General features: G+C 33.6%; 1 long non-coding RNA gene across 1 annotated transcript in view; it reads right to left on the reverse strand.

Annotated features, from left to right (window-relative positions):
- The window catches only part of LOC118682286 (uncharacterized), a 319,104-nt gene that overhangs the window by 193,730 nt on the left and 113,358 nt on the right, over nucleotides 1-12,016 (reverse strand). The gene's annotated exons all lie outside the window — the stretch shown is intronic.

The following is a 12,016-nucleotide window of genomic DNA, read 5'->3' on the forward strand; positions in this document are numbered from 1 at the left end:
TGTACGAAATTCTCCCTATTTGTACCCTCTACAATGTGCAAAGCCCAAAAGGCGTGTGTGAAGTTAGTACTTTACATTACGGAATGCTTCTTGGGGAAATATTACTCAATACGGATAAACTTTAAAGATCTAAGAATTAAGTAAATCTATTTAACCATTTTATTGATTATAAAGAGATGGGAGTTGTACGAATTTTATAGAGATATCATTATATATTGACACTAGAGAAAACGGCTGATGACGTCGACCTTCGTTAAGCTATTTATTTATGGTATTTATTGAAGTTATTGTGCACGATATATTTTAAAGTAGTGTTCCTCGGAGAAAGCGTGGATTTTCGTAAGGAAATTGTATGTTATTTTGTAAACCCTTATATTATTGTGAACTTTCAAGATTACGTAATGTCAGTGATCACATTCTTCATGAGATATTCACGACCTCAAACCAAAGTTCGCAAAATTTTGGCTTAAGAATTTATGTTCGTCTTTGTTTAGCTTTGCTCGAAATTTATATTGATTACCTACGCTACCACTTTTATATTTACCACTAATTAATTTGTGTCAACTTTAACCTAACCTCACTATATTAATTTATGTAATTCGTTGTATTGTTTCTTCCTTTTTCGTTTTTGTGATATCATGATTTAACTCACTTTTTCCCAAACTCAACTTGTAATGATTGGCGGCAAACTAATGAAATATATATGCGATATATTATATTACCTACAATATACATAATTATTTCCAACCATAATCATTTATATACAATCAGCGTTGGTTTTGTAAGTCATCTCGTCTAAATATATGCCTGTGTATGTATGTATATATTTGTACGACTTATGACCGTTATGTAGTCCATATTACCTCCGCCAAATCACGTGCTTAGCATTTAATTACATGACTACACATTTTGTGTTAACGGTAACTCGCAGTAAAATATTGTTTAATCACTTTTGAAAACTCCAACCAAGGAAACTAATTATACCAAATATAATCAATTTGTGTTACCAAATAAGCTAGACGTAACATACGCCAAACACAGCCACCTGAGTGTCCCTATGTTGTGTTAGAATATTCCCCTCTGGAGTGGAGCCAATTAAATAGATGTTTAGGCAGCAAAATGTCGATTAATGAACGTAGCGAGTTGCCATTACGATAAATGTAGTTATAGATTGGAATTTCATAGTTACATTTTATTTTGTGGTTAAATGGTTTGCTTCGGAGAAGATTTGTAGATCTTTACTCAATCTTATTTGAGAATACCATTGGGTATCCTTCCACCTTGAGTAGAGTTATGCGGTACTTAAGGTAAGATAGTACTCTATACTGCTTTTTTACCCTTCTCTATTACCTACTCTTCTTTAAACGATACTCTGAACTCTACTATATACATACTCGTACAAACTGTGATATAATGTCAATGAGTCAATTCTAATCTTTATTATACTACGTTTTACTTAACCCTACTTTCACTATACAAGATGATTTGAAGGTTATAATTTATTCCAAATAGGTGGAATTAGACCCAATGCAACGCTTGGAACGATCAACCAGCGCAACTTTTTCATAGAAGGGAGTCCACTTTACTCCATATGCTACACTGGATTCTTCTCTAGACTCTATTCAAAATAATACTTTATTTTGAAAAGTATGGTATATATAGGAGCAGTCATTGTGGAAATGAGTCTACAGTTCTCTATACTCTACACTTCTCTCAAAACGATGTATGAGACGGAACTATATGACTCTTGCGGACAATTCTACTTTACACGGATTATAAACGAACAATTTAATAATTTATGGTACCAGCTATCTGACAGTGGATAGATCAAAATATATTATCTTGAAGAAGAGCCTAAAGTGTAAAGTACTTATGTGTGCATTAAGATTTAAAGTTTATCTAATAAAATGACGACTTTCTGATCGGTATCTTCTTTTACTGGAAATATGTATCAAGATAATACCAACCAACATATATTTTATTGACTCTTCGTTCTGTCAGATTATTTTATATATTATTTTTTACTGCCTTTGAACAACAATTGTACGTTGTAAGCTCATTTTAGCCTGTTTAGTAAGGCTGTAGAATGCATTTCTTTTTTGCGACAATTAAAAAAAGTTTTTAAAGCAAAAAAAATTATAGGCAAATTCATTAAATTGTCGCTTAACCGTCATTGTACAAGAGAATTGCCCATATTACGTATTATACATGCAATGCTTCCTGAAGCCATGTCGTATGAGCAACTTTTATTTATGGTGCAATGTTATTTGCCAAATGCCCTAAATGGTCACAGTCCACGAAATGAAAATAGTTTAAAATGCCGAAATGTTAAACAACGCACGAACAAATTATATACAATTCATATGTATGTCCATTGTACCAGCCTGCATATTGTTATTGTAACGATTCGTAGTATCATGCAATTTAAATGGCTTTCGTCGTGAAGTTGGCATTACAAAGTTTTAAATGGTGGCCAAAAGTTTTAACAAACTAAAAAGCACGTGGATAAATAACAGAAGTGAGGCAGCAAATATTAAGTGAGTAAATCAAAGAGAACTTTAAGCGATATTTGGCAAGTGACTTGGAAATAATTTAATTTGCAAAGATGTGGTTGAGAAGAAGAAAATTTTGCAAAAGCAGAAAGCTTACAGGTTAGAGGAAGTGACAGGGTGGATAATGTTTACTCAATGAGTTCTGTTCCTTTAAAGAAGTTAGGAAAGTAGTCAGATCGATATCTTAAAAATTGAGGATAAATACTTGCTAAATCAAGCATCACATAATTTTACATATAATATATATATGTCTAATGTATATATAATTTAAAATATTTTCAGAAAATTTGAAATAGATCCGTCAAAAAGCTTTTTGATATTTTTTGTAAGAGATTTTTTAATTTAGTGTATTTTAGGCTCCCAAAATCTTAAACATGTTTCTCTCAAAACTTTATTTTCAGAGTCGGTGAAGAAGATTTCTTCTTGGACCGATCAAAATTCGAATTTTTATTACGATTTTTAAAGGCAATTTCGACTTTTTAAACCACTCTGAAGTGTAAATATTTTCACAAAAATCGATTTTTTGTTTAAAGCTATTACTTTGTCAAAAAATCAAAATTTTTCATCATTGCCTGTGATTTCAGATAATCTTAAACATAAAAATCTTCCTCAGCGCCAGAAATCTTTTGCCGGAAGTCCTCCTGGAGCTCTGCTACAGGATTAATTGAATCAAACTTTTTCAAAATGGATGACCGCTGAAAATAAATTAAATTCCATAAATGTGCATATTTATTAATTAAATAAGATTACTCTTCAAAACAAATTCAAAACATAAAAAAAGGGTTTTTTTCCCCCTAATGGCCTTAAGGTTGACATACATGCTACAGGCTATATTCGTTTTAGCTGAATGGCAAGCCATACCTAACATAATGTGTGAAAAAGTCGACTATTGTGTTATCAGATCTTCAATGATCTCCGCTGATCACTTTGTTTGTTGAGAAAATCGGATGTATGAGAAAGGGAGCTCCAATAGAATTGAAACCAAAAGTTTTGCAGTTACACACAAACTTCAAGAGACATGTTTATAGAATTAATAGCTGTGGAGAATTGGTTCGCGCGATATAGCGTTTTGATAATAGAAAAGAGCTAGTAATGAAGAAAAATTTACTAGTAATGCACCGGTTGATATTCTAGAAACGAATACTTCTAACATTTATTGAATACTTGTATATTAATAAACTCAGTAATTTCTAGTTATACAAGTATACGAATAAATAGTTAATTGAACTATTCGTGTGGTAAACAAAGCTTATTTCTTCACAGTGACGGCTGTAGCGCTCCTCTAGCACCGCCTTGAATGCGCTCTTGAGTGCCCATTGTTTTTTCTATGACACTTTACTCAAGTGCCGCTACTTCTAACCGAAAATAGATTGTTATTGCGTGGTTAAGTGAAGTAGTATTTGTAAAATGAACTTTTTGCCAAAAGCCAAGGAAATCATATTTAATTTCATTTGTAAGATAATCCGACATTGTTGTTATTCTATAAATAAATTTACTTGTAGTACACATGAGTATAAGCCTTGAGTGTGTTACAGTTACAAAACGTAGTTTTAAGGTCACTTGCCTTCATTTGTTGCTAACAAGGTTTATTTGAATAAATCGCTGCGGGTGTTTCCTTCGAATATTTGTTTGTACCAGTAGGTAATCCGCAGAGTGGAAAAAACAATGGGGTTTTAGTTATAAGAGGATCACTTTTTCCTTAAAAAATTTTCTTGAATAGTCAAAGCTATGTTTTCGTTGAATTCAAAGTGCAAACTTTAGTTTATTTTTAATGTCAATCATTATATAGAATACTTTTAAACTAGTGCATCTAACGCGGTTCCAAGATAGAGAAAGCTCTTTACAATTATTTTGGATGAATTTACTTCCTTGGTTTTACAATTTGGAGAAATTGAAACCATCGGCTAGATTATTTAGTTCACTGATAGTCTATTACATTTTATATCCTGTACAAGGTTTATTAGGAGTGCCACGAAGTTTGTAATACCCAGAAGAAGAGTCGGAGATTCTATGAAATATAACTATAACAACTGTTTCCTCCTTTTTTCCTCAGCTTTTGAGATATCGATCTGAAAAACGTCCCCAAGAAGCTGCTCATTTGTCGGAACACATTTGAAACTGAAAAGCGGACTAAGAGATCAAGGCACTCTTTCACTAATTTAGACCATAAAAGACTTTAGTGATCTCAAAGCCGCCTAGCTATCCATATATATAAAAATATTCCTTGTTGTGATCACATTCCTTGCCAGAACAAGAAGGATTTCTTAAATTGCGGTGATCTCCGCTTGGATAACACATCAATGGTCGGCTAGAGGGAAGGCGTTTTGGTATCTAGTTTAGCAGAGAAAATACCACCTCTTACTCGGTTATCTGGTTTGGAGCCAACCGTATAGATGCCTATCCCAAGTGGAATGTGGGAAAAAATTATTAATTAATAAGCACACTTGTAATAAAAATTTACAAGCGAAATGTGTGGCCGTATTAGACACAAGTGCCACGGGCGGTCAGCTTAAATGCACATACATGCATTTGCAAATTTATTCATGTCTTGCATACGCTTTCGCATATGTTTTGGTAGAATGACGACAGCTGGTTGTTGGACATTTGGTTTTTGTTGGGTTTTATTATTTGAAATGAATGCTTAGAACATGATGACTGCCTTTTAAAATGTTGTCAATTACATGATTGACTATCATTGTATTAATCTAATGATGATAAACAGGATCGCATGGGTAGTAACAAGATAAATAGTTTATTAATGGAGAAATATTAGTAAGAGAGCAAATAAAAAATAAAAAAAAAAACGTTAAATTCGGCGTCACTGAAACCTGCCCAGTTGCACTTCTTGAAGCATAAAAGAGACTAAAAATATAACTTCGACGTTTCTTTTTGCGTGTTACAAATATCGTGAGTAATTTAATACACCGTGTTCAGGGTATAAGAAGAGTGCTGTGTTTTAGGCCTCGTTTTCTCCTTAATTGACATTTAAAAGGTATGTGACGGGTTAGTAATGACACTAATGTGTACAGAGAGTCGTTTTTTATCGATTAACCTATACAACAATTATTAGGAAAATGTAACGTAGTCGATAGGAACGTTGATTTATCTAACACGTAATGAAATTTTCAAGAAAAGGCCGCCTAGGATGATACATCTCGTTTTAAATTTAGCACAAAAACGGAGCAATGTCGAAGCAAATAATGAGTAAAATTATTGAGAGCGCTTTTTGAAAATATTTTCCAATTGCAAGCTATAAATAAACCGATAACCAGGCAAAAATCTTGAAAGAAATTATCTAGCTGCCTGCTTGTAAATTCGATTTGATCGTAAACGCTAAGTTCTTACACCGCAGCGAAGCGAAGGAACAACTTTTTCCCACCGCAAGGCGAATTCAGTTTTTGAGTTAAGTTGAGCGCACAGACAGACATAGTTTGACCTTCAAAGTGTGGATAGGAATTTGCATTTCACACTGCATTATTTGCGGTTGCTACAACAGGAAAACACTTCATCAATTACGCATGCACCGCAAAAACTTTTGGAACTTTTAGCCTACGAGGCATATGAAAACTTTTTTATAATTTTTTTGTGAAGGAATGTTTTAATTGGTAGTGGCAAATGCAAATGAAAAGAAAAATTATTTAAACTTGGTCCTGCACTGGAGTCTACTTAGTTGATATGTAACAAAATAATCAAGCGTGCATTAAAAATCAGATAGAATTCACGAAATGAGCGCAGGAAAGTAGTTTGCGAAGTAATTTTTGGCAGCTGGTTGGCCTTGGAAGTTTAAATGGTGAGAAAATTGGCGCTTGGTGAGCTTTTAAGGCGAATTTCTGGAAATGATTATTATACTGAAATAAAGGGTGAGTCGAAGTTAAATTTTGGCTAATTGTAAAAATTAATAATATCTATTAAAAAGTATAAGACTTTTAATTATAAAATAGGTTTGAAATTAAAAATAAATATTTTGTTTACCAAAGTTTTGGAGAAGACCTGCCAGCTTATTTTATAATTAAAAAACATATATAATCTTCAAATGATTTCCAATCAATAAGGCTGATAGTTCTAGTTTTAATTACTAAATTAATTAATTTCGCAAAAATCTGCCTATGAACAGTTAATTGTTTAAAAATATATTGTGATTCCAATCCGCTTTTTATCCTTTAACAAGCTTTACTTAAAGACCTACAAATTGTTTTCATGACAAGCTTTTTTTCAATAGAGTTGCCAATAACGGTTGATGTTATATATTTTTAATTAAACTCATAAAAATAAATTAATTTGTTTCTGATTATTCCTAGCTTAGCATCTAACTAAAATTCAAAATACTTTCATTATTAATTAACATTTTTCGATAGGGTTGTCAGCTATATTTCTCCAAGATTTAATATGTAAACCAATTAATGTTTTTTTTTGATTAATGTTAATTTGGCCCCTCATAATAATTAAACAAATAACATTTTTGGGTAGGGTTGTCAGCGATTTTTATAAAGTTATCACATGAAAAAAAATATTGTTTTTTTGATTTACCTCAATTAAGCACCTCATAACAAATAAAACTTTTTTAATTAATAAATTAATTTTTAGATAGGGTTGCCAGCTATTTTTTGTTCAAAGGTCGCTAAGTCAATACTTTACAAAGTTTCTAGCATAATTGCCATATATATTTGTGAAAAAAGAATTAAAATTTAAAAAAAAATCTGGTAGAAAAAGTAATTAAATATGTTTTAAAAATAAAAGTTCTTTTTATTATATAATATTTTTTGTGGTCCGATTTTTTATAAGAATAAAAAAAAAGAAAAACCTTTTAAAAACACTATTGCTAAAAATAGGGCATTACAATTTGATTTTGAATTGTAAGATAAGATAGTTTGGTCATTTATTATTTATATTGTAACTGTATACATACTTATTTCATCGACTGTCAAAAACTTCAAAAAGCATTAAACAACTAAATAAATCATTAGCTATTCAACTAACAGCATAGAAGATCTGCACTTGACGTAATCTTAACTGCATCAGCAGCTAACACGTATTGCAGCAAAGTGCTTAAGAAGCCACAACGCCACAAAGTATGCAACAGCAAGTGTGATTAATGCACATTTTGTTCCTGCCAACCAAATCACCAAGGAAACAAAGTACCGTTTGATCGCAAAATGCACCCTTGCAAGCCACTAAGCAGTCAAATAACTAAAAGTGCTATAACAACAACACCGTAGCAATGATGCTATTAACTGTGAGCAGTCAGCAGCCGACAGCTTGCATTTTACCACTGACTTACCAAATTGATTTTTAATGCCAGTGAAGGCAACACATTCGTAGCAGCATCAACTCTTCAAGCATAACATGAATAAACTAAAGTGGGCGATAAAGACTACTACCATCGACACCGATACACACTATACTAGGATATTTGCACACAATGACACGAGCGTCGAGCCCAAGGCGAGAGTGTGGAATTTCTTAACGACTTCGGAAGCAATAAATGGGGTTATTTCGGCTTTACTCGACTCTGGCTTTTAAGCCAAATGAGTTGAAGAATCTGCTTTGCTTCACTGCGTTATTGTTGTTTCGTTTGTATGTGAGTTTAAGTGTTTGTATGTGTTAGTGTACGGTTTTGTCGGAGTTTGTCAGCAGCAGCTTTTGTTTGTAGCTGAAGTCTATGAATAAGAAATGAGTGTACAGCAATGGCGCTGAAAAGTATTTCATTTTAAATTTGATTGGCAGCGATGACAACATAATTTTTTTGTGATTTTGTTATGCAACTTATTTGTCTTATTTGGTTGCTTGAAGGCAAAAAGTTACTAAGTCTGTGCGAAATTTCACAAAAAGCTATGTAAGTTATTTTTGTACTAGAAAAATTGCAACGCGTTTCTCCAAGCTTTTCATTAGCGATAGTTTTAGACCAGTTTTTGTTTCGTAGCAATCACTTCGGCATACTTTTAGTGCTGCAAATTTGATAAGAAGCCGAACTAGGTCAACAGAAGGTATATAAGTAATATAAATTGTTTAGTATGTTAATTATATTAATTTGAAATGAATTTGCAATTTATTTCCACTAACTTCCGTTCTGAATCAAAAATAAAATATCTGCTATCTAAATTGTTCGCTTAATTTAATTATTCCCAGATAGAAAAGTTGATTAACAAGCAAACGCAAAATTAATTAATTAAATTTCATATTGCCATAACTTGCGCATTGTATTCTAATCGCTACGAAAAACCGGTGCAAATTGCAAAATTATTAAAACAAAAATAAGAGCGGAAGCGGATGTGATTGTTTGCCTATGTGTGTGCGCGTTTGGTTGTGGTGTATCATGGGTTTTTGTATCGGTTATGCTTTCATGCTTACAGTTAGGCTTTGCTGTGTTGCTACATAAATTAAATTTTGTACAAAAATGTATGTTTGCTAATGCGTATGTGTGTGTGAAAGTATTCATTAATTTTTGTGCTTTTCTGCAGATATTTATGGTTTTGTGGTTTTTGTTGTACATTTTGTGATACAACATAGAAAACACTATGCGTGTATGTAGAAAAACTAGCTTCAAATGAAAATTGTGCATATTGGGCAACACTTAACAGATACGGCATTCAAATACAGAATTACAAGTACCTATATATAAATAACATATATATAAAAGCAAATATACGAGTAGATATGTAATGTTTAGCCAGTTTGCTGCAATAAATTCAGCAACTGCTTTACACACGCTTCCTTATTTAGAATCGTATAGTATTTTCAAACGTATGGCAACTCTGTAGCGTACACGCAACATTTTCTATGGATTTCCATGTTTGCTTGTGTTGTTGTAAAATTTACATGGTTGAGCGGTCATTCATTTGCATTTTACATATTCACACACCTGCATACTGTTAGGCTTTCAAACCACTCAAGGTTTTCAGAAAAACTATTGATTCCAGAGTTGCAGTATGGAATAGTCCAAAGTAGGAGTGTTTTAAGTGTGGCACAATTTGAAGGTGCCTAAAAGCGTATGAATTCCACTTTTGCTTGCAGTTGCTTGCAATGAAATTTTAAAAACTTAGTTGAAGTGTTTTAATTTAAACGAATAATCAGATTTCAATGCAGTTTGTAGAGAAAATTGAATTTACTTCATTCAATATTTCGTAGTGGTGAGTAAATATTGGCTCGTATACCCATATGAGCTGATATGTATAAGCTATAACTTTTCTGGCGAGGTAAGTCAAAGCTTATTAGAAAAAGCTGTTGCTTCCGTCTTGTCTCTTAAAAATCCAGCTGAAGAAATAAGAAGGTTAGAAAACTTTAATCCAGGGTTAAATGGCGATGGATGAGAGCGGTTAGGTAATGAAAATTAGGAAACAATGCAACTGATTTCTCTAAATAGTCTCATTTTTGCTCCATGGTTTGGCAAAGCGATTTTTTTTAATTTTAAAGAGTGCACCTATATAATGTAAATGTATATTGTAATAAATTAAAACAAACAAATCTTCGATTGGTTTATACCTTAAAAACTTTTTGGGTAACAGGCTTCTAAAGTGTAGCCGCTAAGTTCAATCAGCGCTATCAGTTTGTCGTTAACAACGTGTTTTTCCTGAAACAGCATTTTTCGAATTCGCTGCAGTGACTTGCAGTGATGCGCTCACTATTATATTTTTTATGCTTGTTCTATATATATTATAGTTCTCCATACAATTACCTACCAGTTAATGACCTGAAAAAACAACCGAATTTTTAATAAAATTCGTCTTTTTGGATATAACTCAACTTTTTGATTTATTTCGACCGTAAATAATTGTACTGAGAATATCTTGTAGAGAAAAGTTTTTTTTCAGATTCAGTCACGAAGAAGCCCTGAAACAGTGGATGATTGTTGTTGAGCGCAGTTTGAGTGATTTTATCAAATGGGGAAACCAAAACAAATAGCAAAATCGGGAAAATACGATGGCATGGGCGTAGTCTAATACAATTGATCTTGCCGTGGCGGCGTTGTCATAATGTATAAGCACATTTCTATTAGCCAAATAGCGGCGTTTTTGCACTCAGCTTCGAATCGGTGCAAAAATTTTATTCAGTGACCGTTTTGTCCTTCTAGTCGATTTAGAACACATCTTATGAATTCCAGAAAACGTTATACTGTTTCCAGCGGCTTTGTGTTTCATCGACGGTCACGAAAAGATGAAGAAACTCCTTCTGATCGAGCTCACTACTGCAAGGTCTCGTGTAACAATAGGAGATCGTGTAACATTATCGGATCAGCTTAGAGTGGGTCTTAAACCGACGTGCGACCATCTTGAAATTCGTTAAACCAACCTTTAGGGTTGCCATTAAAGGCGAAGGGTTAAGCTAATCTTGGTCGTCTAGTCAGTCGATTTTTACAAGTTTCTCTTGAAGTGAATTTTTCACCAGTAATATCATTTAGATTATACAGAAACAGGAAGTAATCCCATTGCATTAGAATCTCCCATTCAAGCTCCTGGAGCTTCGGGCGAGTCACTTTCTGTGAATGTGTGATGACAAAGTCCTGAGCAAAGGCAATTCTTCTTCTATTGACCAAGGTCGTTTCTTTGAGACGGTTCAATTGTTGACAGTGCAGATCTATATTAAAAGCTCGGCCCTGAGGCGGTCCTGGTCATCTGACTTGTTTCGGTGCAGATGGAAACTCGATAACATGTGAATTTAGCGCCTAACAATATTCCTAGTTGAATCAAGGCAATTATGAGAAAATTTTTGCTCAAGCCTCTCTCCAAAAATAGCTATCCAAATTAATTAAGTTTTTGTGCCATTTGCATTTCCGGAAATAAAGTGAAACATTTTCTATCATTCGACTGTGGACACTCCACATTTACATTTGTTGCAAATTTTTGCTATAGATAACTGTATACGAACTGCTTATGAGCATTGATGTTAATCACATAGTATGTTTATATCCCCTTATTCACAGGTCTATAATTTGCAATAAATGCACAACCGCTCGTTCATTTGGTCCATCTTGAGGAAATGAGCAACTAACGACGCTTTTCCGGTCGAAATTAAACGCCCACTTAATCCAACGAACCAACACACGAACAAATGAGTAGAGGATATCGACGTGAAAGTCATGCTGACATTCCGAACTATGCCGACATGTTGGTCAATGTTGGCCATAATGAGCTACGGCGGCAGTTGCGCTGGTTGGCAAGAGTTAACCTTGATGGAAGAGGCGTTCATGAGCAGAACATGGGCACAAACTCACAGATGCATACACATACACTAATTTATAATATGTGTGTGCCCCGTTGCATTCAGGCGAGTTTATAGCACAAAAGCTCGTGCCTGCATGCTGATGGATGCCCCTATATATACCATATATACATGATTACATGAACACATATGCAACTATATGTCTGTGTGTTGGTGTGTGAGTATGCCTGTTGCACCACATGCTCAACATTGCTCGACTGATTAATGCCGCCTGCCACATTTTCCACGCATTTGCTCAGTCATGATTC

This window comes from Bactrocera oleae, chromosome 3, assembly GCF_042242935.1.
Source record: "Bactrocera oleae isolate idBacOlea1 chromosome 3, idBacOlea1, whole genome shotgun sequence".
Lineage (NCBI taxonomy): Eukaryota > Metazoa > Arthropoda > Insecta > Diptera > Tephritidae > Bactrocera > Bactrocera oleae.